Source organism: Cydia pomonella, chromosome 12, assembly GCF_033807575.1.
Source record: "Cydia pomonella isolate Wapato2018A chromosome 12, ilCydPomo1, whole genome shotgun sequence".
Taxonomy (NCBI): Eukaryota; Metazoa; Arthropoda; class Insecta; order Lepidoptera; family Tortricidae; genus Cydia; species Cydia pomonella.
In genome coordinates this window covers 5639663-5667486 of record NC_084714.1, presented here as the reverse complement: position 1 = coordinate 5667486, position 27824 = coordinate 5639663, and the positions used below count along the sequence as shown (strand labels likewise).

Genomic DNA, 27824 nt, shown 5'->3' with positions numbered 1-27824 from the left:
GGTTCTTTATTTTTTGAGTTATGGGTCTGCAATTAAAATCACATTTTCGAAACATTTGTACCTAAACCACTCGCGAGTAATATTATACAAATAATCCATTTTTTTTTAATTCTATAGTTTTTGTATCAATTCCCTTGCCCAGGCCTACTAACAGTATAGTGCTATCTCATTTACTCCGATACAAATAGACAGTGTGCGCGCTTTAAGTATTGATAGCCTCTTAATAAACTAATTTACGCAAAACCACATGACGGAATATAAAACTATATAAAGTCTATAAAGTTTCATTCGCAATAATAGCGCTATATGATGATACTAGATGTTTATTGCACAATACTTAATATTATGATGGAGTATAAAACTATGAAAACAACTTGCACATACGACATTAAACCTCCAATAGTCCGATACGACAAAAAGCGCGCAAATTAATGTGGTCGGCCACATGTGGTATCGTAATGCACGTTTAAATTTAAAATAAACGCATGTTGCAAATTTAATTTATTTTTTGCAGTGAACATTACATTGAACGAAAACATGACGCGAATTTACTAACGAGCAATGACTGGAAAATCGTTTTGACCAAACGCTTGAATAAAGGAAAGTTTAAATTTAGAATAGGAGGAAAAATCATAACCGAATTCGATCATATAAATATTTTAAAAGAGGAACTTGAGAAAAAACATCTGACTGTCGTCAAAAAACATCGGTTATAATTATAACTAAATACAATGTTTCTTATAAAAAGGACTTTATGTAGATTGGCGCTTACGTCATTTGCAGCTCTTAAAAAATAGGCAACGTTTTAATTTTTTTGAAAGGGCAAACTTTAATTTTCGAACCAAACAACTGGCGACTATTCTAAGATTGAAAACCGGTTCAGAACGCCTCTCCGATACGCAACTTAATTTACAATTTAATTAAAACCTTTTAAAAGTTTCTACGGAAATTTCCAAGTGTAATGTTAGTTTAATAGCGTAGATACACTAATAGCTAAAGCCGTTGAAAAGTAATTATAAGAAATAACTACTAAGGGCATTAGTAGTACATGATTGCGACATTCCATAGGTACAAAATGTAGAAATACGTGTTCTGAGACATTAACTTGTTTTCCGCATCGCTGTATGGATCTATGATTCATTGAGTGCGTATGTATAATATAGTACATAAGTTTAATATGTAATTATATACGTGTGTATTAAACGTGTATATCAAGTAAGTAAACAATATAATTGAAGTCAACGTTAATCTAGTATATTACGAAATACTAGGTAAACTGATGAGAACGAAATAGCGTTTATTGATGGTGTTTTTACATATAAGAAAACATTTTGAAAACCGGAATTGCATCAACAGGATTATTATGGAAGTTTTATTCAAAACTACGTCAGCTATTAGAATGAAAAAAACGTTAAACTCCTGTATGATGCTAGCAGAAAAAGCACTTAAAATGAAAATTAAGGTGACGTGAATGTTAGTAAAAAAGCTCATAAGGCTAAAACCAATGTACTTACTACCTTTTTTCTCAAAACTTCGTCTTGTGCGTTCTAAAACTATAGTATATTCATGAACGTCTGTCCAATTTAATAAACTGTTGATAATCGATCTCCGTCATTTTGACGTTACTGTTTGTCAGAAAGAGACAAAATTACAAACCTTTGCTAAGTTTTTCTCTTTCTGACAAACAGAGACGTCAAAATGAAGAGGTTGCTAAGTTTTGTGAATAAGGAAGTTAGTCTTATGAATTGTGATTGTACGGGATAGATGTTGCCAAAAAATGCGTGGCAATTGTTCTAAAGGGCATTATAAGCGTCTGAATAACAATAAATTCTGACCTTGAGTGCCCTAACCTAACACTTAATGTAATTGATACCGATTAAATAACAAAATTAAGTTTTTTACGCCAACTTACTCAACATCGTAGCGAATTTCGTCAGAACGAAACCAAATATGGAATGGAACCGGTTCCGAAATTGCTATTCGATGCGAGATGTTAAAAGTTACAAATTGGCACTCGAATTTAAACTTGTAATTTGGGCTCGGAAATATTCTGCTGCAGGAGCATTTGAGCGAAAGCAGTTTAAAGCGTTTACTGCGGGATGGAGTCGAAAGACCTCATGCAAAATATGCTCATTACGTGTTACACTAATTAATTAGTTTATTTAAGAAATAAATGCTTACTTTACTCAAAACTGGTATGGTACATACAATTGTTCTTCATTAGAAGGCAAATCGAATTGTACCTTAATATAACTGTGGATGTGAAAGTTTGTATGAATATTTAGATGTTTTTTATGTGATACCTACCTATAATCAGTCACGCAAAAATACAAATTTGGGTTAAATTTTAAATCTAGGTATATTTTATCCCAGAAATGGAGATTAAGTAAACGATACGAGAACACTATCAGGTAAGAAAAGGGGGTGCCCTATATTATATACGAAGCTAGTTATTAATATAAGTAAAACGCCCATTACTGAGGCACACATACTTTGTTATCCTAGTTGTAAACAGAAAAGCATGTTTACGCCACCGGAACCATAAACAAAGTGTATACTCCCACGATTCGTTTTTTCGTATAATAGTTGTTTATAAAAACTTGGCCCTTTTTCTCCGCACCGGTCTTGTAGCAGGTGTCGTGGGTCGAGTTTATACAACACATGTTAAGTATTTAAAATATTGTATCATGTTTTATTTCATTGTGCACGAAAGTGACCGTAAGTCGTAAGCGTGTTCCGTCCTAACCCTGTACTCTTTCTTAACAAATATTTTAGATATCATTGAACATTCTAAGCTAACAAAAAAACCAGGTGGGCTATCTCCGAAACTGCCTTGACCTTACTGTCAGTAAGTATAACGTATAAGAAATAATTTCTAATTAGATATAAAGCCAGTCCTTATTTACTCTATAAAGCGTTTCAGTTATATTCTTTCTCATTAAATTGTACTATTATGTTCTGTATCATGTAAAGAGAGTGTTTAAGTTGACTGGCCGTTAGATAATAAAATATCTCATTTAAATCGCGTTTATAGCGGCCTAAGCGCCATCTATACTATGAATTCCTTTTTACGAAACAGCATTTACGACTTGCTTACACTTTACAGTGAAAGGAAATAAATTAGCTTGACGCCTTAACGACTATTAAATCTATTTCACTTACTGTTTACTATTGCAAAATGCATAAATCTTTAACTCAGCTATAAAATCTAGTAACATTCATGATAAATTTATTTCAAACAATTATATTATTAATAACGAGAGTTACAAGTACTAAAAGTAATTTAAATTATTGCATAAAGCGGTCCACATCTCGAATTCACATGCACTTCTTTAGAGCGCACGAGCAAAGATCATCAAAAAATAAACCTTAATTCGTTCTATTTAAGTCTAATTTGGATTGAACAACAACAACTAGCTGGCCGTCGTGAAATATACACAATTTAATCCGTATTAAAGTATTCCTAAATGTGACGGCAAGCGCGGTAATCGTGAATGGACCATTTCTGACTTCGCTGTACAATTTTGCGTAGATTTCTTTTAAATATTGCTTTTACGTCGTTTTGGAAAGTACCGACCGATTGCTTTCGTGATTTCACGCAATAAAGTGTGCGTTAAAAGTAGCGTTACACACGAGAAACTTAGTTGTTAATACTAATTGAAGATACTATTTTAATGAAGTATAATAATTGCGGGAAAATGTTTCGTATAATCTGGACTAAATTGCCGCTTAAGTTATAGTTTGTCGTAAACGCCAACCATCCTAAGATGCTTTTTTTAACGGAATGACACATTGACACATTCGATACCAAATGTAAAATTAGTGTTAATTCTTTAAACAAGGTGTCCAGCGGTCATATTTCCAATTTCAATTTGATAAAAACATAAAAATATAAACTTAAACAATGAAAAGAAGAATGCGATTTTTTTTTTGAAAATCACATTTTCTAGAAGTCGACCTTCACTATTTACGTATCCTCCAACTTTAATCGCCTATTCTGCAAAACTTACGCCTTACGGTACCTAACCTACTAAGCGGAAAGCCTTTGGTACGAATACGATACGACTCAATACCATATATGCACGATACTCTGCTGGCCAGCGATCCATCCATTGTAATCTATCAATCCGCTCATCTAATAAACTAAAACACTCCCCCGCGACCCCCCGCACTTCGCGTTCGAAAATTATTTGAATTTGAAATCGGAAATCTGCCGCTAAACACCTGTAATTGTTGTTGGTAAGGCCCTGTTATGGGGATGCTTGTCCCTTATGCTGTATAAGAAGGTGAATCATTGTATAAAATTTCAGAAACGCAAATGTGAGTCTGGAATTTCAAGCGTCCATTAGCTACGGTCTCCGCCATCTTTTTTCGCCGTGTAATAAATCGAGTTGACCTCGATACCCAACCCTGCATATGGCTACGTTTAAACATCTTACCAACCCTTCTCGACCCTTAATGAACGTTTATCCTGTCCCCAATTTAAAAAGTAAAATAAATAGGTTATAGCCTATTTCGGGGCAAAAAAGAAAAAAAAAACGTGAAGATACCTGCACTTAAGTTCAAGCGGTTGGGTTCGGATGGGGGTACACGGGGTGTAGGGTGATTTTTGGATAAAACGATTAATGTTGAATTGAGTAAGTAGTTTTGGATTTCGGAACCAATTTAAGATTAAATTACTCGTATTTTATTTATTAATGTAATGTATGTAGTTTATTTTTTTTTATTCATTCAATATACTTTTCTCTCTGCATCAAATGTACCTATACTACGTTTATGTGTATCTGGTTGACTCGTAGAGAATTCCATGTGGCATTAAGTCTACCATATGAACATTGTTGTACATATTTTGTGTAATAAAGTTAAATAAACAAATCGTACTCATTTTTTCAAACAGATTGATATAGGCTACTATTTTTCAGCTTTCAAACCATTTAATGATTCCCCGTGTTGAAGCACAGCTCAACGTAAGCTATTTCTTTGTCCTGCATAACTAGTGCTTTTTTGATCATTTTAACCTATATAACGAAAAATAATATATTTAATAAAAACTATTAACATACTACCATAATAACTGCAAATAATATTAACGAATAAATTATTAACAAACTAAGTTCTAATTACACCTAGATTGGTAATTGACTTAAGCCGTGAGTAAAAAAAAAGTAAGTTGTAATAAAATTCAGTCTTTCATTCGTTATAACAAGAAATACGAGTAATTAACATTGAAATGCATTTGGTTAATTGTCAGCATTATATCCTTAATCAATACAAGATAAGTCTTATCGATAAATTGGAAACGACAGATGTTATCAAAAGTTAATGCTACCGGTTCAAAATTAATTAACGATTAAATACGCTGAAATGATTATTCGCATGCGATTATTTGTAAATGTATTGAATAAGTGACGTAAGTGCCAATCACATACATGTCCTTTTTCAATCTTTTTATTCAGTCGAATTACAATTCATTTTTATACAGAATAGATGTCACCTAAAATGTTTGTAGACAGTTTCTGGAAGTTTAGTATAATAATTTATTTAGACAATTTATTTAAAATGTTACAAGATTGAAGTAAAATAAATATCGTAAAAACATGTTTAAAATTAAACCTAACCAAAAGAATGACACTGTCATAGGGATCGTCATTCGACGCGAGAGGTATAATTATAGGAAGTCATGACGAGTGTTTTTTATTGTTAGAAACGGATATGAACGGTAATGAAAGTTTCTATATTGGCAATATTTTATATAAAAAAAATTCCTACTAAAATATAAACATTTAACTTGATTCCTTTACTTCAGTTCATAAATAAAGTCAACATTCCACAAATACTAAGTTCTTAACTCTCACAAAACGATCAAATACCTCGCCTAAGTGTCCCTCAAACTTTACCCCACTCGTATCTCGACGGTTTCAAAAGAACGTATTATTTACATTTTTTACCTTAAAAAGTGGTACAAAAAAGGGTAAAGAATGAACGAGCGCTCACCAAATGTCCCACCGACAGGTTGCCTTCCAAATACGATCTGTAAAGAAAAAAAAAAACGTTAATACGAAGTTGAATTTGGAACGTTTAATTAAAAACTAAAATTGTTATCATTCTGCCGATGCGTTCAGTTTAATTAGAACCGTTGCGTTCCTTTTTTGAATTTAATTTTTTTAACGGTTCGGAGGTGCAAAATGAAAGCTCAAACTTTATAAGGGATAATTTAAACTTAATATTGTCTCCTTTTTCAGATTGTAACGGTCATTAATCGAATCGAATTTTAAATACAGCATCCATATAAAAGTTAAGTGGCTTAAGGTTAATTTTAACCAAAGAATCGATAGGACCACCAAAATCGTAGACCGTTTATAAGATGTAAGATGCCGTAATTTTAGACACGCACGTCAGTTTTAATTGCAAGATGGCCATTCGGAGTGATTTATTACTTTTTGATTTTGTCTTGTTTTGTTTGACGAGTCATACAATTTTATTGTGTCATAGAGCGAAGAAAGAGATGCAAAGTCTACATCTATAAAATAAAATTTAAAGATTCGTAAGGGATTTACCAATTTTGTTGCTTAGGTTTTCTTAGATTGTCGTCACCGTTCGTTATTAAGATGCTACCACGAGCTTTTTTACAGTATTTATTTAGTATTAAGGTGCATTGGGTTGACTCCGCAAGTGGGTTAATTTATACAATGGCAAATATCCACTTAAAGTATAAGTAATGCCGCCATGGTATATGAAATGGGGTATACCAACTGTAAGCAAGGACCTTGGAAAGCGTTTCAGAAGTGTACGTATAAGTATTGCTAAAGTATGAAGTTTTATAGATATTTGCCATTTTCTAATTTACCAAGCCTTCGAAGTTATCCCAATCAACCTTTCTATATTTGGCAGTACTTCGCAGTTTTAAAACGACTTAGCATTACCGCTGCAATTTGCCTAAATGTAAAAACACAACCCAAAAACATTCCACCTTAAGACTTGACATTAAAGTTGAAATTTCATTGGCAATATTTCGAACCAAGATGGCGTGCCATCAAACTATATTGAGCACGATCACGTATCACAATTAACAGCCGGTTATGGATGAATTTAAAACAATATTCAGTAATTAAGGTGCATCAGTCACAGTAGCTTAATTTTACGTACGATGACTCCGTTCTAATGGTTGGTTAAAACTTTTCACTTAAAAATCGTATTCTTTTAAAATGGCTTCCATCAAATCTACGATGATTTCACCAATGTCAAAAGTATTCTCGTAGAGTATGACGTTGCTTGGTAGTTGCTTTTAATAAACTGATAGCTGGATTTTGCTAGCTGGCTGGAGCTTGAACTCCAATTGAGGGGGGATTTAAATCTTCTCGCGTCAGTCATAGGTGTAGGCTTAGAGCCGGTGTTGCTGTATTTGACGTTGATAAGCGCATTATTATATGCCTAATTGAATAATAAATTATCTTTATCTACTAATAGCCACACTCACAGGGTGTTCTTTATTGGCTGCACACTTCCATGTTTGTTCACTACATAATAAGCTATCAATATTTTTAAACAACAATACACTTCAAACAAAACAAGATTGATTTGTTTAATATTTTTTGCCATTGATGACATTTGGTAATCACCTGAAATTCCTGAAAATATTAGTAAAATTAATAAAAATGTAGCAAATATACATAGAATGTAACTGTACTTATTCTGCTTATATTGTGCCTGCTCATAATGACAACAGTAATTAATACGCTAGGCTCGGACATGTTTCACTGATGATATTGATTGAATGGGGATTTAGAACGATATTATTACGAACGATTTATGAAATAAATCATTTTCATTTTTCATTTTTTTTAGAACGTGTACAAAAGGCGATAATGCTACACTTGTAACGTGTGGTGCCTAAGTTCGTTCAATTCTTGAATACCTTGGGTATGTCAGAATACACAAACCACTACTTTTTTTTTATACTACGTCGGTGGCAAACAAGCATACGGCCCGCCTGATGGTAAGCAGTCTCCGTAGCCTCCGCGCAAGCAACTCCAGAGAAGTTACTTGCGCGTTGCCGACACTAAACCCCCCTCCCCCCCCCCCTCGTCGAGCTCTGGCAACCTTACTCACCGGCAGGAACACAACACTATGAGTAGGGTCTAGTGTTATTTAGCTGCTGTTTTCTTAATTCAATGTCCCGTAACGCTGAAGACCGTGGCAAGTGGAGGCGCGAGCGCTGCATTATCCATAATAGATACGTCTTACCGTACAACCACGATCACTCAAGAGTAATGAGGAGGAGGATCTCAGACTCCTAAGACACTGCATCACTGTGTTATTCATACACCTACTTGTTATGTATGTGTGCGTGAGCGCACTACCCCGCCTCGTGCCTTTCCCGAATATAACACTACCTATTGTTAAGAGACCCACAGTTCGCCGAACGATATCGGCCTGTCAGTTATTCGCGATTGTCAGCTTTTGCGAATAACTGACAGGCGAATATCGTCCGGCGAACTGGTAATCAGTGGGCCCCTTTAGTTATTAAGTTATTACTCACATGTTTACTTTTCCCGATAGTTTTGGAATATTGGACCTATAATCAGATTGTTAAATACTTTATTTACACTTCTCATCGATACATCCTCATGTCTTAATGCGTTTTTTGTCATTAATTGTGGCATTATCTATGAAAAGGGACCTTATTGTCGATGGCGCTTACGCGCGCAGCGTTGTATTTCTATCGGAGCATCGTTTATAATGGCGGAAGCGCCATCGACAATAAGGTCCCTTTTCATAGATAACGTCACAATTAGTGTTAACTTATCTCAAATGGTCCTAAGACCCTAATGTGTTTGTTATGCCTATATCCTAATGAAACTTTCAACTCTCCTTTATAAGTAGGATTACGTCCTAGAATAAATCAGTCTGATTTGGAACATCAAACCCTGTTTTACTCCACGCCACGTAACTGCGACTATTCCTGATCTGTTGTAATCGGGGACTATTCCTGATCTATTGTTATCGGCGACTATTCCTGACCTGTTGTAATCGGCGACTATTCCTGATCTGTCGCCGATTACAGGCGACTATTCCTGATCTGTTGTAATTGGGGACTTTTCCTGACCTGTTGTAATCGGCGACTATTCCTGATCTATTGCAATCGCCAACAGTTCTCGGCCAAGCCCTGCAGCTTCGTACAAGATCCTTTTGATTCCGAGATACTTGATCTCCGGGCGTAATAACGTTCAATTATAAGAATGGAGAGCTTGGAGTTCACGGAAAACCGAAGAAAACCTGTATCAACCATCAAAATTCCTCTGTTGATATTTTCAACAGTAATATTCATAATGCTGTTTGTATTATTAGTGATGGCCTTCTTAAATTACGGATCTTCAAGTTGTGAATATCCAAAACCGAAAATAAATATGCGCGATAACTTTTTGAAAGATATGAAGAAAAAACCGAGTCTCAGATCCATGAAGTTGGATTGTGATTTTATGTTATATAAAGGGGAATTATGTGACGGAAGTATTTTTGTGGATTGCAGAGAAAACCCTCTTAGTGATAGTGGAAATTCATCGTTTCATTTTCTAGTGACATTAAGAAGTGAATGTTAAGGAAATTGTTGATTTCTGCTTGTTGCGTTAGTTAAGTTATAAGTGTTATAACATTTTATTTAATCTTGCACATAATTCTTTTTTTATATATTTTTTTATATTCTGATTTCTGTAAACTTATTACTAAACTGCTCATTGAATTTCATACGTGTAACACTAAATACGATTTTTTGAATATCAAGGAATTGCTTCTTAGCTGCTGGGAAAAAAAAATATATTTATAAGAGTGGTCCTTATTTCGTGGAAGTTATATTGTTCTACGGGCACCCGCTTAACTCAATACGTATGGAACTTACAGAAGGTCCAAATTTTCAAAGTGCGGTAGCTACCCCTAAAATGTACTTATTTAAATATAAAAAAATACATTGGTTATTTAGTGGTGAATTTTACATTAACCGGGTGCACCGTAGAAAAATATAACTTGGATGAAATAAGGACCACACTAATATTTATTGTATTCGATGTTCGAATTAATATAATAATTTGAGAACCTTTTTTAATGAACGGTAAAACATAAAACAGACATAGTTATAAAACTGTTTCGTGGAACTCTTTTATTGTTTACAGATGTGGCAAATACATACATATGTATGTATTATTGTAATTAAAACTAGTAATTTATGGACAATTTACTAAAGCACACGTGTTTTATTATTATTCCATTCATGAGATTGTTCGTGGCAATATGTATCAATAATACATTTTATTGCGTTGTTGCTCTGTGTCAATTATCGTTTTATAAAATTATATTTGCTGACTGGCTTTGAATATCTTATAAGAGGAAAAGACGGCCGTTTCTCCATACAAACTCAGTCCCCATTTTTCGCTCTGGATATTGATATTATGGAAAATATTTTGACATATTTCAAGTATATTAACCACAGCTATGTGCCTACGTTTGACTTTTTCCGATTTTTTGATTATTATAAAAATTAGGATAAAAAAATCTGTTTCTAGGCCCGTAGTGTAAATTTTTTTAGTTTTAGTAAAAACTTTTAGTTTTCAAAACGTCCCGCTTGGCGCGCTGTTTCTAAATCCCATACAAAATGAGACTTAACGCAAACGCGCACGTCACGTTTCGCTATCGAATAAATTTACACTAGGGGTACAGATTTCATACTAATTAAATGCCCCTAAACTCTTATAATAATTAAGTAAAAAAAGTAGGGGCATGGCCGTGGTTGATATACAACAAATTCTGTCAACATATTTTCAATAATGTTAATTTCTTTCGTCCTAAATACATTTTCATAGAACAGTAGAAAAGGTGAAAATAGAAATTTTAGGCATGTTCATACAAAGAAACTCCTTAGAAATGCATCTATTCTTGACGATCTCAACATCGAAACGAGGCTCACTTTTTGTACCAAAGCGTACTTAGATTCATCGGTCATCAGAACAGGACCCAATAGTCTGGAGAAGCTCATGATCACTAGCATCAGCATGGCAAGGAAGCGTAAGGATAGACGTAAGGCCACGCCGTTGGGTGAACAGAATAACGTCAAAGACTTAGCCACATTACAGGCAAGCATACAACAGGCCTAAGAACGGCTTGGAGGACACTGATCTTCATCAGTGACACTTGACTATTGACACTTCATCAGTGGATGAAGTTTCAATAGTCGTCACGTCCCTCAGTCATGAGGATACGACAAAGAAGAATTCACCGCGGATTCAGTAGAAAACACGACCGGAATAACACTCGTGAACCATGTCGGAAAGAACTGGTTAAAAAGAATTCCTTAAGCAACCGTTCAAATTTCGTCGGCTTGGCCAAAGGTGTTTTTTCTTATAAAAACACAAACCTGTACGTTTGTTGGCATCGCTACGCGAGTCCGGGCGAATCGGATATTCAGACGACCAGTGTAAAGGCAGAGGCGTTATAAGTATGCGTAAGTATGTTCACGTTTATATTGGTTTTCCTGAGTGCTCAACTCGTCTATGGTTGCGATGTAATTGGAATAAGACTCTTGTACTTGAGTAGGTAAATGCGTGGCATATCGCACCGCGGCATCGCTCTATTGCGGTCTTATGTTTTTTTTAACGGTACTGGATAACTGGATAGTGGTATTTTGGGATTCATATTAGAGATTGCGACAAAAATGTCATTTGTCACTGATGAAATCTCAAATTTTGCGATGATGAGATGCAAAATAACATAGAAATTAAAAGTTATACGTCAACCTCAGCAGGTTGACGAATAACTTTTAATTTCTATGTTTAGGCCTACTTATTACTTTTTACCACACCAGTCGATCAGGCTCTCTTGATTGTTTTAAAACTGATGAGAAAGTTGCATTTTATCCACATGTGGGGCAAAGTAATCTGATGCAAATTTTGAGTTGTTTCCTTATGTAACTTATGGTGGCTGGTAGAATCGTTTTTTATATGATGATTTTAAATGATTTTTTTTAATAACTTTCATTTAGATTTGATTAGGTTTGATTTCGTTTGACATTTGAAAGTTAGGATTTTTCTCACGTTAGTGTGGGATTTTTTTTTCGTGGGTCTGTCGGTGGAAAATTTTGTTTAACCCTCGTGCCTCCTTGTAAAACAAATAACTATTGTAACATCAGAGCCCCTAGTGTACATTTATTCGATAGCAATACGTGACGTATACGCGTTTGCGTTAAGTCTCATTTTGTATGGGATTTAGAAACAGCGCGCCAAGCAGAACGTTTTGGAAACTCAAAATCCCATACAAAATGAGACTTAACGCAAACGCGTACGTCACGTTTCGCTATCGAATAAATTTACACTAGGGTTACAGATCTCACCAGCTTTTTGCTTGTTCATTTACAATGTATTTTTTTAGATGGCATTCGTTAACTAGCTTAGTTACTACATGTATTTTTTATAAAACGATTCCAATTTGCCCTTCAAACATACCATTTCTCTTCGTTACTATTGACGCCTAACAAGACATCTTAATGAGTACTGGCCAGTTGCAATTGCGCAAAACGAATAAAAATTTGAAAAAGGAAATCCAAAATGGCGTCGTATCTATCAGCAGGGGAGCGATTAGTCCACGTCGCTCGCCACGCCCGCGCTATGATGGATCGAAGGGTTGCTGGTCATGTTCCCCTTGGCTTAACAAGTCGACTGCTCTGTCAACCAGTTTAACGTAAGATCTGTGGCAACTATGTATTTTTAAAGAGAGGTGCTAAACTAGTATGACGTAACGTTCGACTCGCGCGCACTTAGTATGCGTTTGGAATAAAAACACTGGCTGGTTGTGGCGTGACGCCATATAACCAACACCAATTCTCATAAACTCCTACATGATTAAGTTTTACATTTGACTCTGAACTTTATTAGGAAAGCAAAAGGTCTGGTTTAGAAGCGCGTGAATTTCAGATGCGATCTTGCAAAACTAACTAATCAATTATTTATTTTAGTCCCTTGACCGGGCAAATGAAGTGCTTACGTCTGTACCGATGACAGGTGATAAAATTGGATCAAAAAAATGAATAATTTGAATTTCGAATTCGAAACGCTCGAAGCGCTGTTCCAGTTTGGTATTAACGAACTTTTAAACGTTCAATCGATCACCAATTAAATTGATTATTGAGTGGATTGTTAATTAAAAAGTATAGTTTTAATTGATCTATGTTTTGAAGTATGATTGAGGTCGATACGATCTATGCTTCGTTATATTTTATTCGTTAAATTGAAAAATTCGACCCGTCTGTCTTTCTGAAGGAACGAGCGCAGAGTATAGTAAAAAATATGACTAATATCGAAATTTGTAGACTTAGCAAACATCAGAAAAAGTACTGTTATGTCGTTAGGATCGCGAAGCTATTCTTCCCTCTTAAATACAACACAAGTTGATATATTGACCGATACTGTAATTTGTTATATTTTCAATTGTTTTTACGATCTCATCTTAAAATTAGGGCTCGCGGTCGTGTCCGTGATTCGTGAACCCGTAGCCGTGCGCCCGGTTTCGTGTTTCACGGCAACGGTTTTATGGTCCGTTCCGCACGTGACATTCGGCTACGTGAAATTAGGGTACGTGAATCCGTGTAGGCGTGATCACGGCTTCACGTATCTTAAGAACACGCCGGTTCGGTCCGCCCGCGACGTTGAGTGAAGATACGATGCGGTCTCTAAGAGCTACGAATAAAAATGTATCGTGAGTTTTTTATTCAAAGCTCTAATTCCGTTTCATTACTTTTGAATTAAAATTTATTTCCATTAGTAAGGCCTTTTAAATATTAATGAGTAATAAATGAAAAGAACCAAACATTGATTACAATGAATAGCTACTTTAATAAACGGGTTGCTAAAATACGACAAATAATACGACAGGAAAACTCATTATTTGTGCGATTATTGCACAAGGTACATAAAGCTGTATCTCCGACTCTCGTGTAGGGTTGCCAGATGGTCGGGATTTGGCGGGATTCTCCCGATTTTTAGCATGTGTTCCCGATTCCCGACGAAGTGAAGACTGTCCCGAAAAACAGCTTCACGTTATAATAAAACAATAATTTCAAGTTCCGAACTGTCGCCGAGCGAACGAGCGAGCGACCCGCGTCAAGGGCGTCTGACTGCGCGGCGAGCTGGCGTGAGATTGTGCGGTGAGGGGTGCGGTGCGGGGCGGGAGCGCGTTTGCCTTACCTCTACACAAAAGAAAGGAATAGAATGGGAATGGATCTAATTAAAGCCGAATTAATGATTCGACTCAACTTTGACGAAAACTGCATGACTTTCAAGTCAAGCTTAAATAGCGAAAAAGGCCAAGAAATGGTAAAATCGGTCAAAAGTAATATAAAATACATGTGGCAAGCTAAGAAATAAATTATTTCCATAAATTTGGTTGATTATTGATACCTAATAAGTATAAGTATAGGTAGATAATGAGAAGACATTTTTTTTTATTTGTTCAAGATCTCAAAGAATTTATATTATTTTTATATAAAAACGTCTATGGGCAGAGCAGCTGACGTAGTGCCAATAATGTAAAATATCGTTGTTATTAATACAATTACTATAATTTGAACGTTTTTTTCCCGACTTCAGTCCCAAAATCCCGAAAAATTGATATCTTTTCCCGATAATAGCGCCTTTCGATCTGGCAACCCTACTCTGGTGGCATATCTCCACACCCAACTTCTCTTCATTGTTAATAGTTTAAACACACCATTAGAGTAACACTAATCATACACTAACAATAACAAAAAAAATAATTACGAAACAACAACAAAAATAACTTTAAAATCACGGCTAAATTAAAACTTGAAGACCAACTGTGATGTCAGGAGTAACTAATGACAATGAATGCGAGTTCAAAATTCTAAACTGCCCCCTCCAGATTAAATAAAAAATACCACGAATTTGTAAAACAAAACTTCGCGGTCACTTCTTTCAACTTCACGAACAAAAGGTAAAGCCCACAGCTACTTATGTATATGGTTTGTTTCATTTTAATAAGTCGCTCGCAAATCTTATTATCTTTGTCTGCACGTGGAACTGCACTTATTATCTACAAAAAAACCCGGTATGTTGGCTTAGCTTGTTAGTCATACAATAAAACACTCTAACAATAATATGTCATTATTACCTTCAATCTAGAAACAAAACAGTACTCTTTAATGTGCCGAAAGTCCGAAACTGATAAGTACTGCAGCTGCGTACTTTTTTTTCCGTGGCCCCGTACATGTGTTTTTGTTGAATTTGTTTACCTGTATTATCTTTATCATACCTACCAAAGATTTGCAGAAATTTACCCTTTTGTTTCTTTGGATTAGGATTGCCTTGTTTATATTTAGGCTACGTTATATTCTTTGACTTTGACAACCAGTAGCACAGCGTTGCTTAAGTTCATAATTTTATAATGATACTTACTAGGGAGTTTTACACCTTATATTTATATTAGTGCAATGCAACGAGCAGGTCACTAGTTTTGACTAAAATCAATAGCTGGTTATACAAAAAACAGAATAACCCCATAAATTATTTAGATATAACCATTATATTCAAATCGATGCAAAAATACAATTTAAGTTTAATTCACACGTAAATGTTTGTCCGATGTACGTCCCGTATTCAATATACTAAGTGGTAACTCAATTCAATAATACCTAGTCCTTATTTATTTTTCTCCCGGGCGTGTCGAACCTACGAGACGTGCGATAAGTGCCTATCCAACGGAACCGAGCCCGAAGCTCCGCGCACGAACGCAGGTACGGGCTACGTATCATGGCGTGTCACGGTCACGGCGTGTCACGTGAATCCGCACGCGAACGCAGGTACGAGGTACGTACCTTGCCGTGTTCGTGAAATTCGTGATCTTAGTACCGCCGGGCTTAAGAACCCGTAGCTACGGATCGGCGTGTATCACGGATATCAGGAGCCCTACTTAAAATATCGTAAAACAAAATAAAACACTAACCCGAGATTTGACGCTCCGTGTGGTCCGTTCATACACTTTTTGATATAATTATCACGTATAAAATTTTATTAAGGAAACGGATACATTATGAAGGCGTCGGGAATTGGCACAAAACATTATGCTTTAAATACTTGCCACATACATTCGTACCACATATAGCGTGGGCCTCAATGTACCGACAAATTTTAACCACATTTTTTACTTTTAAATAGCCTCTGGACACATTGTTACTACTTAGGTGCATATTGTATGTATTATTCAAAATAAATAAGGAAATATTTTTTATTGCACCATGTAAAATGCAATAAAGAATATCTACTTACGTATAAAAATTAAATTATAACTAGATAAGTAAGCGGGAAATAAGGAAATGTCACTTAGTGCATAGCATTTGACAATTTTATTATTTTTTTTTCCTTTTTTATAGTGGAACGTACCACATTACTATTTATAAATTGTAAATACAGTCCGACCGACCGATCGAGTAAAACCGGCAATCCAAAGATGTGGGTTCGAGTCCCACGTTGGCCAAAATGAATCATCATTTTGTCATTGTGATTTACATCTGTATTTATACAATTTATAATTACCAGGAAACGGTTTTTTTCACAGGAAAAATGGAATGCAATCTACCAATCTGTAATAAACTAATAAAGTAAATAATAAACACGTACTTTATTACAGATAAATTATAATTAACGGAAAGCCTTAGTAATATTTTATTACCTAGGCCTATGTCCAATTAGGCATTGCCTTGTTAGTACCTAGGACGTGCATAAAACCATCCAACCAGCAGGTTGAATGGCTTTATGCCACATTTTACGGTAACCAATAGGAATAAGGAAACGAATTTACAAGCGGTTATACGCGTTTTATATCACTTGCTTGGTAATTATCTGAAAATATTTATTTTGGTACTATTACGCTCATATTTATCGTTAAAATAATGAGACTATACATATTTAATGACGTGTAAAATGCCTGTATGATTATAAAGTAAAATAAGGCTTGCGTTTTTATTACTTCGGCGTTTTGACTTGCGAATAATTATTGGAGAACTCCAAAACTCCAAAATAATAGCACAATAAATTGATGAATTAAGCATTTCGTCATTGCAATTTCGTAATTGCAATTAATCAAGATATAAATAACCTAGTCACTGTCTATGAATAAAGATAATTAATTAATATTTTTGATTCAGTTCTAGAGATCCTTGCTTTTAAAGTCCCAAGGCCATAGCATAGACCAGTATACATAAGCTCCATTTCAACGATTGCATGGAATGCCTACCATACATTGCTATTTACAGAGTACAAGGAATTCAGTCGACCGACCAAATACCGCAATGTAACGAAAATTGCACGCAAGTTCTTGAACAGTCTCAATGGTTTAGGTATAAGTACCAGGTGAAGAAAAGGAAGTGAAAAATAAAGCTAACTACACAACGTCCATGTAACTCTTTGTTAAGTTCTATAAAGCTGGTACACACAGATGGCCGGACAGCTGTTCTATTTTCATGCAAATGTCTTTGTACCTACGTGTACACGGGTTTCCGAATCGAAAATTCTTTGATTAAGTTTGATTTTTAATTTGCCCGTTTAGTGTGGAACCGGATTGAAAGTCGGACGTCATATGCACGAAATATAATTTGATATTAATCACTAGCTTTTCAGTGAAGGAAAATATCGTGTGGAAACTTGCATACATCAGCGAAGAAATTTAAAGGTGTATTTGAATTCCCCAATCCGCATTGGGCTAGGGTGGGGACTATAGCCCAAGCCCTCTCGCGCATGAGGAGGCCTGTGCAGCAGTGGGACGTATATAGGCTGAGTTATTATTATTATAGTGTGGAACACGCTTTTAACCCTTCGTCTGGCGAAGTGACTCTACACATTTTTATGTAATTTTTTGTTGTATAACGAAACAAAATCGTATGTTGCTGTGCGAAAACAGCAGTTGACAACAACTGACAAAGAAAGTGTAGGTTTTGTTCTTTTTTCATAAACACTCAAACTATTATGACAACCTATTTGGCTTAGTCAGGGCTTATGAAGCCGATAGTCCTGGGTTCAAATCTCAGTAAGACCATTTATTTTTGTGCACGCACGGATATTTGATCCGGTATCATGTTTTCTATGTATTTAAATATTTCTATATTACATGTATTTATGTATTGTTGTTTAAGTTTCAAAACACAGGCCTTGTTGAGCTTACTGTGGGGCTTAGTCATATTGTGTAATAATGTCTTATTTATTTATATAGAAAATCACCAATACCATCATTTACATCGAGAAAATCGCAAGCAGAAGCTATTAAATGTTAGCAATTAGCTGAGTTTCTACGATATTTTAAACTATTGATTGTTATATTTACAACTTCCTTCGCACTAAGCTATAGGCAAATTAGACATATGTTTGTATGTAATGTGTGTTGATAATGATTGCATCCGGCAAGTTGCAGCTTGGCAAAAACAAGACAAATGGACATGGACTAGTTTTTGCAGTTCCGACTTTAGGTTCTCTAGAAACACAAATAAACAAAACGTTAAGGTATAGTCTGTATATATTCTAAGAAGTGAGGATTGCATATTTTAAAAATTACTTTGTGGTTGCTAGACTAATTAACTACAATGATAATATATAATAACTACAGATATTCAAACATAAGAAGCACATAAAATACTTAGGACAAAATTTGTTATTTTTGATTAATTTTCGCATTCCATTCAGCTTTGTCATACTCCTTGTTAAACATGAGCTTGTCTCTTTCTCTATCGGTGAGCGGGAGCTCGTTAGGACGTGCACATTTCTCGCTTGCCCAGGTGCAACTAAAGGCTTTTTGTACAATTTGTCACAAGGTAAGCGTTTCAATTTTGGAACGCGTATCCTAAATTAACAAACAAAAAAAAAATTGAAGTGGTGTAACCAAACCGTCTTAGGGCGTCCGCTAGCTGGCGCGGATGCACGGAGCGAGTGAGCGGGTTAACGAAAAATAGTATGAGCAACGCTAACTGGCGCAGATGCGTACGACGGATTTTACAATGGGACCCGCGTGCGTGCGCCCGCACAGAGCACCCGCGCTAGCTAGCGAACGCCCTTAAAGAGGATAAGCGGAGCACGATTTCTACATACAAACGTAGTTCTCATTTTCCTGTCTGGATATTGACATAATGGAAAATATTTCTACACCATCAGATATATAATAAACACAGCTAATATTTATTGACTTTGCCCCGTCTGTTGATTTTTCTCGGTTTTTTGACTATTTAGCATCGAAAAACAAATTCCATACAAAAGTGTATACGTCGTAATTCTCATAATAAGTAAAAATCGCAAAAAAATCTAACGAAACATAGCTGTGGATAATATACATATTGTTGTATATCATATTGTGTAAAAATATTTCCTAGTATTTTATGTCAATACTGCATTACCTCCTCCACACTCTTAACACCGTTTGACTTCATGAACTATTCAGAAAAATACAGTATTCAAATTTATAAGTTATAAATAAATCTTCAACAATTGTTGAATGAAATAAGTCAATGTATTATGTAAAAAAAATGTGAATATAGTCTTTCATACATGAAAAGTAAGTAGATTATTTAGATTAATTGTAATTTTAAGTTGTTTTCATTTATTGCTTCTGACATGTTTTTGTACCTTATATATGAATAAATAATTAATGACACATGTAATGTATTAATGTTAATAAAATGAGCAAAGTATAATGTTGAGTAGATGGAATTGATTGTCATACTAATCATCTTATGATTTTTTTTTACATTTACAGGTCGTCCCAAAAATATGTTAGCAAAAATTTTCTTTTCACTCTACATATTGTAGATAATTTCAACCAATTTTTGCATTTGTGTATCATATCTAAAGGAGAATATATTACATACAAGTTTTCTGTTTCAACTAAATTATTTTAAATTTCATTTTTAATGCTTTTGTAAAAGACTTGTAAGTAAGAAAAATATCCCACAAATATTTTTGTCAGCGTATTTTTGAGCCACCCCACCCATAAAGTTTTTTACTGCCCAAATATTGCCCAAAGTTGCAGTTGCAGTTGTTGGAGTTGCAGGTGTACATAGGCTACGGAGACTGCTTACCATCAGGCAGGCCGTATGCTTGTTTGCCACCGAAGTAGTATAAAAAAAAAAGTTACACTTTTTAAAACTTCTTTGAAGTGGCAGGCCGTCGGTATGTTATTTAACCCTTTTACGGTCAGACGAGTATCAGAAATCACGGAAAATAGAACCCTGTCATTATGAAATGAAGTTTAAAATCATTTTTATAGGATGGTCATTTTTGCCATATATAATCAAAGTTTGCCCGTTAAAGGGTTAAATTTAAATTTTTACTCATTGAAATAACATCAAAATTCCAACAACTCAAAACAGACGTACGCCTATCAGGGTTAGATAAGAGGTGTATTGAAGAAATACGTAGGTACTTTCGGTGGCATTGTCAAATGTAGCTATTATTTTCGTCTCAACCTATCCCTTTCGTAATCCTTGCTACGTCAGTCAAGTATAAGTGGTTGTTATCGATAAGTGGAGAAAGTTAATCTTATCGATGACTGATGAGGCGCGGCAATGTGACCTTTCCAATGCGATAAACATCGACAAACAAATGAAAGGCTAAATTCTAGAATAACACTTTTTTTAAATTATTATTTTTACATTTCTTTATAATTCTCAGTATTCTGGGAATACTGGCTTAATGGAACACGGGCCTAAGCCAAGTGCACCCCATATTAGGTTTAGGATGAATCGATGAACTAAGGTTACGATTTTGATGAGATACAGACGATGAAATGGGCAATGGTAAGTGTGTACTTACTGTGACTGTTTGCGTTTGTGAATTAGGGAGTTATATATCGCTCTGTAATAATTTTCTGACTATTATTATTACTGTAGTGCTTCTGGCATGTTTGCGGACGCATGACGATTTTTTTTTCCCCATTTCATTTTATTTCAGAATACATAAGCATTACAGTATTGTACTAAAGTGCTTACATACTAGTCATTTAAAAACATTCAATAAACAATTTAACACACATTTATGTCATTGTGCGCAAAAATAATGCATCAGTGGTACAACGTATGCGCGGGAGCACCAATGGGATCCTGAAAATGATAGCCGAGCGGTTTGATTGTTATTTTGGGTCGATTTATCGAATTGCATGTTCACAAACCTGCAGTTCGGTAGATCGGCGACAATCATCAGCAATCTAAAGTATGTAAGTTACCTACTTTAATTTATGTAAGGTCACTGTGGGCAAGACCGTCTACAAGGCAAGTCCGTCAACACATTATAACTCTTGAATTAGAAAGCGTTTGCCGCTTTGGCGTCGAGTTTATAAGTCAGTTTTTCGCGCTAGTTCCCTCACTCTAAAACAGATGGCGCTGTGACAACGAACTTCAGAGCAATCCGCGTAAACAAGTCATTACGTGTATGGAACTCGAAGTGATAGTGCGACAGTCTTTGCAAATAAAATTGTTAAAAATAGTTTGTGATCAGATTTTGCACCAGAACTCGACTACGTAAGTAATATAAGACCCGGCAATCTTTATTATGTGTTTAAATTATAAGATATTGGCTTAGTTTTGTAATTATACGTTCCATCATTCATCACATTAAAATTTTGCTAAGTTGGAAAGTCCGTCTACTATGCACAAGGCAAGTCCGTCATATGCCGGACTTTCCTTGAATCAGAGGTTACCAACTGTTAAATGGCTTCAATATTATTTATTGCGATTTTATAAGGTTACTACAGATACGCATTTTTACGACATTGCGTATGATGTTTGTGTTTTGTATTTATTAACAATTTTAATCTCGAAACTAGTAAAGAAATGTGTTCTTTATCCTCAGCACTATGTAACCGAAAATACAAATAAGAAAATACCTATTAAGTAAATAAATGAATAAATATTGGCCGCAAGCTAAGCATAGCTTAGCTTTTACTATTGATGCTAGGCGACGACATATAGAAACTCATATAGATAAATATATAAAAAACAAACATGACTGAAGGAACAAATATCTGTGTAGATTATACAAGCAAATGCCCCTACCGGGATTCGGGCCTTCATATGTTATATTATTATACCTATGACACATATTATTACCCTTTTTACTCCTCTTGAATTTTAGAATACGGTTGTACAGTCATATTTTCTTGATAGTTTTGAAGATTAAAATCACTGCAGCCATACGAGTCCATACGTATTTTTTATTTCGGAACATTTATTGTACTTATCGTGATTTAGGCGATTTGCCTACACCGTGATACAAGGTTACGCGCCACGCCAACGCTGTACCGCGTGTGCCACGCCGCTATGTGACGTGGGTTCTTCGCCTTACTTATCCTGAAAATTTACGTATGTAGGGTACCTATTTGTGTTATGGAATTTGATTTGCCAATCACTATTTGATTTAAACTTGCTACTCCTATGAGCTTATTTATGTAACCCTCTTTGATCTCCGTAAATTTAAAACAACGAGTAAATTTAAAATGACTATTGGTATTTTATTTGAGAAGAAAAAAAATAAGTACGTATAATTATTTTCCAAAAAAGGTTTACCACCCCATTTACGTAGTATATGCCGGACTTACCTTTTAATAAGAAAAATTGTGTTTATTTCGAATCTAAACCCTATATTAACAAGTTTAGAGTACACTTTTCATTGTCTGGTTTCATTATTTGTAAGGATTCTAATACGAACACATAAGCACCCATAGTATGGCTGATAACGTTACTAGACGGACTTACCTTAAACTACACGGGAAGTCCGTCTACTCGCCGAATTTTTAAAAATACTATTGTTTTTGCTTAATTAATGATTAAAATGATCTGTCACTATAGCTTAATTATTATATATGAAATTCTTCATCGTATGTGATTACAAGCGGTCACGTAAGTGAATAATTAACGGAGCTAGAATACTCCAATGTAAAAAATAAATAAAGTATGCCGGTCTTGCCCACAGTCACCTTAATTTATTGTACTGTAACGTCACATAGGTTGTAAGTTGATACTGACAAATATGGACTGTATTAATTGTCTGCGAATAAATATTTATTTTTTATTATTACTTATTTGGAACCTGTCGTGTCCCACGGCAGGGGAAAGGCCTTCCCAATTTCTCCACTGATGTCTATCCAGCGCCGTGTCTGATCCCTCTTTCAAGTCCAGTTCATCCCGCCATCGCTGGCGGGACTGCCAGATCCCCGATTCGAGTTTAAAAAAGAATTCGAGTTTAAATTTGTTGTAATTTTTTTTATAAATAAATATGAAAAGACAACTTGTACCGAAAAATGTGTGTGATTTTCCATTTCGTTACGGCGTTAAGATTTTTTTAGGATATACGGTGAAATTGCGATTATATTGTATAGAAATAGGGAGCTGTCTAATATTATTACTTCAAAACGGTTGGATAATATCGCATAAAATGAAAATAAATATTTAAAAATGTTTTAACCAATAAGTAATCATCAAAAGAATATACTATAGTAAACAAGTTTAACAATGAGTCAAGGTCATAACCGTAACAACGTATATTTGACAAAACAACCGCAAATCTACTCAAATGAACCCACGGACATGTGGTGTCTAATATCCATTATTATTGAACATAATAAATTGCACCATCAAATAGTTCCCGCGAAGACAAACTACGAAATTATAAGCCACGATAAAAAGCCTATATAATTCATCCTTTAACCCCTTCACTGCCGTATGGTGTCTTCGAGACCCCACTTTCACATCCTTCCTGTTTTAAACGTATTCATAAAGCAAAAAACTAATGCGTATCATTTGACGGTTTCTAGACAAAGGTCTATTGTGTTTTTTTGATATTCGAAAGTGCAACGGATACTTTGGATGGTTAATAGGTTTTTGGATGCGCCGGAATCGGTTTTTAGGGTGTTTTGCACGTGTGATCTAATTTATCAGTCGGGATTTGATTTCATGCAAGATTTTAGAAGATATCATATTTGGATGAAAGCAAGATGCTCTTTTGCATGTTTTATTTTTATCTTAGTTATTTTTTTGTTAATTTGTTTTTAATTTTGTGACATAGAATGAAAAGTAGCTAATAGGATTTTTAACCGTTTTCATAAAAAGGAGGTTCTCAGGTTGACTCGTATGTTTGTATGTATGTTTGTCCGCGATTATCTCGCGTTTTTGACCCCATAAATCTGAGTCTATGTTAAAAAGCGTTTATATTGCAGTAGGGCGTTTTAATACTTGTGGTTACTCGAAATCTTTTATTTCCCGCAGTTTTTCTATGAGTTTTTTTTTTTACAAAAGTAGTTAAACTTATGATTTATGTTTAAAGAAACGGCCGGTGTAACTACTTGATCCCCTTAACAAGCGTCTTACAAACCACTGTCGTGGATCCATTGTTGGGACCCTATCTCCACAACAATACGGCTACCGTACATTAAACACCGACACACATCCTAACTTACTTTGAATACACCATCCCATTGTCAATATTATAAATATTATGCTAATGCGATAAAAAGAAATTTTTGACTCCGAAACGGCCAGGTGTTGCATTCAAAGGGTTATGAGATTCAAATGTCTTGCGCCCCTACGGTACGTGATCATTTATTAAGATTTATCCTTTTGTTTAGCGTTCCCATACTACACACGAATAAATTTATGTGAGAGAGCGATCCTTAAAATATTTTAATTCACGGTTCGGAATTCAAAATTTGAACCGTAAATTCGGATTAGGAACGAACATTTAAACGGGCAGTTTTTTGCTGGCCGTTTGGAACTAATGCCCTTAAACAGATGAGTAATTTAAAAAGAATTCGAAGCGGCCACATAGATTCGAAATTTAAAATTTCAAAACTGGCTGAACGGAAAATTAAATGCACTTAGTCGGTAATGTTTTAAATTACCGACATTTCCGTTTGCCAACTAGTGTCGACAGTTAGACCAGAAAAAAAGATGTCAAATTATATAATTTGGACTTATCGTAAATCTGTATAATTTTAAAGTCGTTGCAACCGCAAACGCAATTTATTTTCGTGTTTTTTGTTTTTTTTCTTTATTGTTGTTGGACCGGGAATGAGTTTAATTATAAAACGCAGCGGGTTTTCTTATTCGTTACGTTCAATTGATACGTCATCTGTTTCCGAAAAAAAAGAATCGATTTCTAATTCCTTTAAGACAGTTATCTTTTGCGCTTTTTTGTCGCATTGTTATGTTAGCGTGAGTCAACGAACTAAGTTTTCCTGTCTTTAAACCGATTTACCTCAAGGCTTATTTAATTATAGACATCAAAACATGTTGGCACTGTTATCTTCGTAATGCGGTTGGGTACTTGTCCATATACTTATTTGTTTTTTCCTTAGTCTAGAATGCTGTTATTTTAGCCGTTGAGTGACATTATTATATACCATATACCCCTCAGTTAGCCTAATTAAGGGCTACGCAAGAGACCTAGAGCACAGACAAGGTCTAACATATGTCTCATTTTTAAACGATATTCTTTAATTACATGAAACTTGGTATGAATATTTTACTTACTACTTTTTGTTGCTAGAATTTGTAATACAAAGAAATTTAATTTAAAAACGTAATAAATATAAGAGCCTCGGTAGAGAGGACCATTTTGTACCGTTTGGCCTTGAAACTCTAGGTCCATTGGGTCCCAGCGCGCACAAGTTTTTTGGAGAAATCGCGAAACGTCTGGTTGACGTGAATGGTGACCGAAGAGCTGGCGGCTTCCTCGCACAACGTATCAGTATTGCGATACAACGAGGGAATGCCGCCAGCATCCTTGGTACAATGCCTCAAGGGCCTATTGGAGATATAAGCTAGTTATAGTAATAATCTGTATATATCCATTATGTATATTGTTATCAAAGAAATTAGTGCGAGTAGAAGTTTAACATGTTGGAGTGACGATTTGAAAACATTATTTTTAACAAAAAGCAAATTAAGCAAGGCTAATATTTAGTAGATATCTTAATTAACATTATTAAAATACAAATGTGTTGCAAATAAATTAAATATAGTCGTTATTCTAGAGTTAATAATTTACCAAGTACGCAATATACGAGGTTGCGGTCACCTCGTCGACCGACAAGTTGTGCTCTCCGCATTCTATTCTCGTGTCATTATGCAATTACTGCGGTTTTAGACGATTTTGCACTTACGGCTTCGTTAGGGCAATTTCTGTAATTTTACTTCGCGGGACGTTTAAGTTTACTGAGAAAAATGTGTTATTTGTGTGATATTCTCTTTACTCATTTTCCATCTTAGATTAGGGTTTTTACAATATTCATAAGTATGAAAGTAAAATAGATATAAAAACACGTAAAAACAATACGAAAAATATAGAATATAATTTATTGAGTTAAGTTTACCTTTTAATTTACAGTTCATAAATAATAATTAATAAAAATGTTAGCCCCGTTTGGTAATACGGTAAAGACACAAGTCCGAACCGCGACCGTACAGGGTTAATACTATAGGCCTTTTTTGACTATCATAATCTACAGAGAACACGTAGCTTCGAAAAGGCCCGAAAACATACAAAAACTGCCGCGGCAGGATTTGAACGCAGGTTAACAGCGCGCGGTAATTTAAGCAACACGTTAGACCGCTGGGCCATGCTGTATAATCTTAACTGGACGAAAATTGGCAATAGTTGGTATCAGTCATAGTCAATAGGTGGTATAAGATCAAAATAAAATTATTGTATGCCTGTTGACTGTTAGATGTAGTATATATTATGATATTAAATTGTTTACTCGTATTTTAGTTTTATATAAATTGTACCAAATGATAAAGCAATAGACGTACCGCCAATATAAAATAAATATGTATTCCTTATCATTGTTTTTTTTCAGAGTTATTAAATTGAGGAACCATACAATGTATTTAGCAAGCAGAGATAAACAACCTACTGTCCATAAATAGATTTATTATCCATTATATTACTTGCAAAATGGATACATCGTGCTTTCCGCGGTACAAACAGAACAGGAAGAGCAGTATACGCCATTAGCTAAGGCTATGACTATACTAGAAACACTTTAGTAGCCATAAGTTCTATATTATAGTGTTAATTTATTAAAAAGGTCGTGTTTTTATTCATAACAATACTATTGATTGATAAATAAAATATGCAACTTTGCCATCTTGGTTTACCTTTGCCAGTTTTGCGATCTTTTAAATCAAACTACCTTCTTAGGCAACGGAGACCGAACCGGGAGGAAATATAGCGAATCACATACATTTATTTGTAAACTTTGCAAAAAAGGGATCGCACAATAATTTATAAGTTGTGAGCATTTCATTCAATTCGTTAAAAGTTATTATTTAGTATTATAAACACATTCTGCCCAATAACTTTATTTCTAGCCACTGAATCGCTATCTGAAGGTTGTCTGGAAGAGATCGCTTTTTAGCGATAAGTCCGCCTGTTGTTACCTACTTACTTATGTCCTTTTTTTTTTTGTTTGTAACATGTATGTTTCTTTGTAGTGCACAATAAAGTATTTTATTATTATTATTATTATTATTATTCTTGTATTTTATGTAATGTTTTAACAAAATTGATGCTTGAAGTGCAGTGCAAAGTTGGAACATGTTTCAAACGGTTGTTCGGTAGTTACGCTATTTCTAGTAAGTGTACTGTCTACCGTGCTCGTTCAATAGGTACTTCATCAACATAAATGTCTGCTTAATTACTAAATGCCGAACATGTGCATGACAGGGCATAAATCTAAGGGGTACTTATACTTACAGTTCTCTCCCGAGCTGGTTGCTATCTGTAACAATGAAATAC

At 34.9% G+C, this 27824-nt stretch overlaps 1 long non-coding RNA gene and 1 other non-coding gene across 2 annotated transcripts in view; both read right to left on the bottom strand.

The window, feature by feature from the left end:
- Positions 1 to 219: 219 nt before the first annotated feature.
- LOC133523343 (uncharacterized) overlaps positions 220 to 27824 on the bottom strand; it is a 46744-nt gene continuing 19139 nt past the window's right edge. Inside the window, exons 2-3 of the long non-coding RNA XR_009800215.1 lie at positions 27783 to 27807; positions 220 to 6031 (exon numbers count right to left, since the gene is read on the bottom strand). This is a non-coding gene — a long non-coding RNA (uncharacterized LOC133523343). The remainder of the gene's footprint in view (positions 6032 to 27782; positions 27808 to 27824) is intronic.
- Positions 26433 to 26560, bottom strand: LOC133523896 (small nucleolar RNA SNORA16B/SNORA16A family). The gene has a single exon (XR_009800294.1). It is a non-coding gene; the product is annotated as a small nucleolar RNA SNORA16B/SNORA16A family (small nucleolar RNA).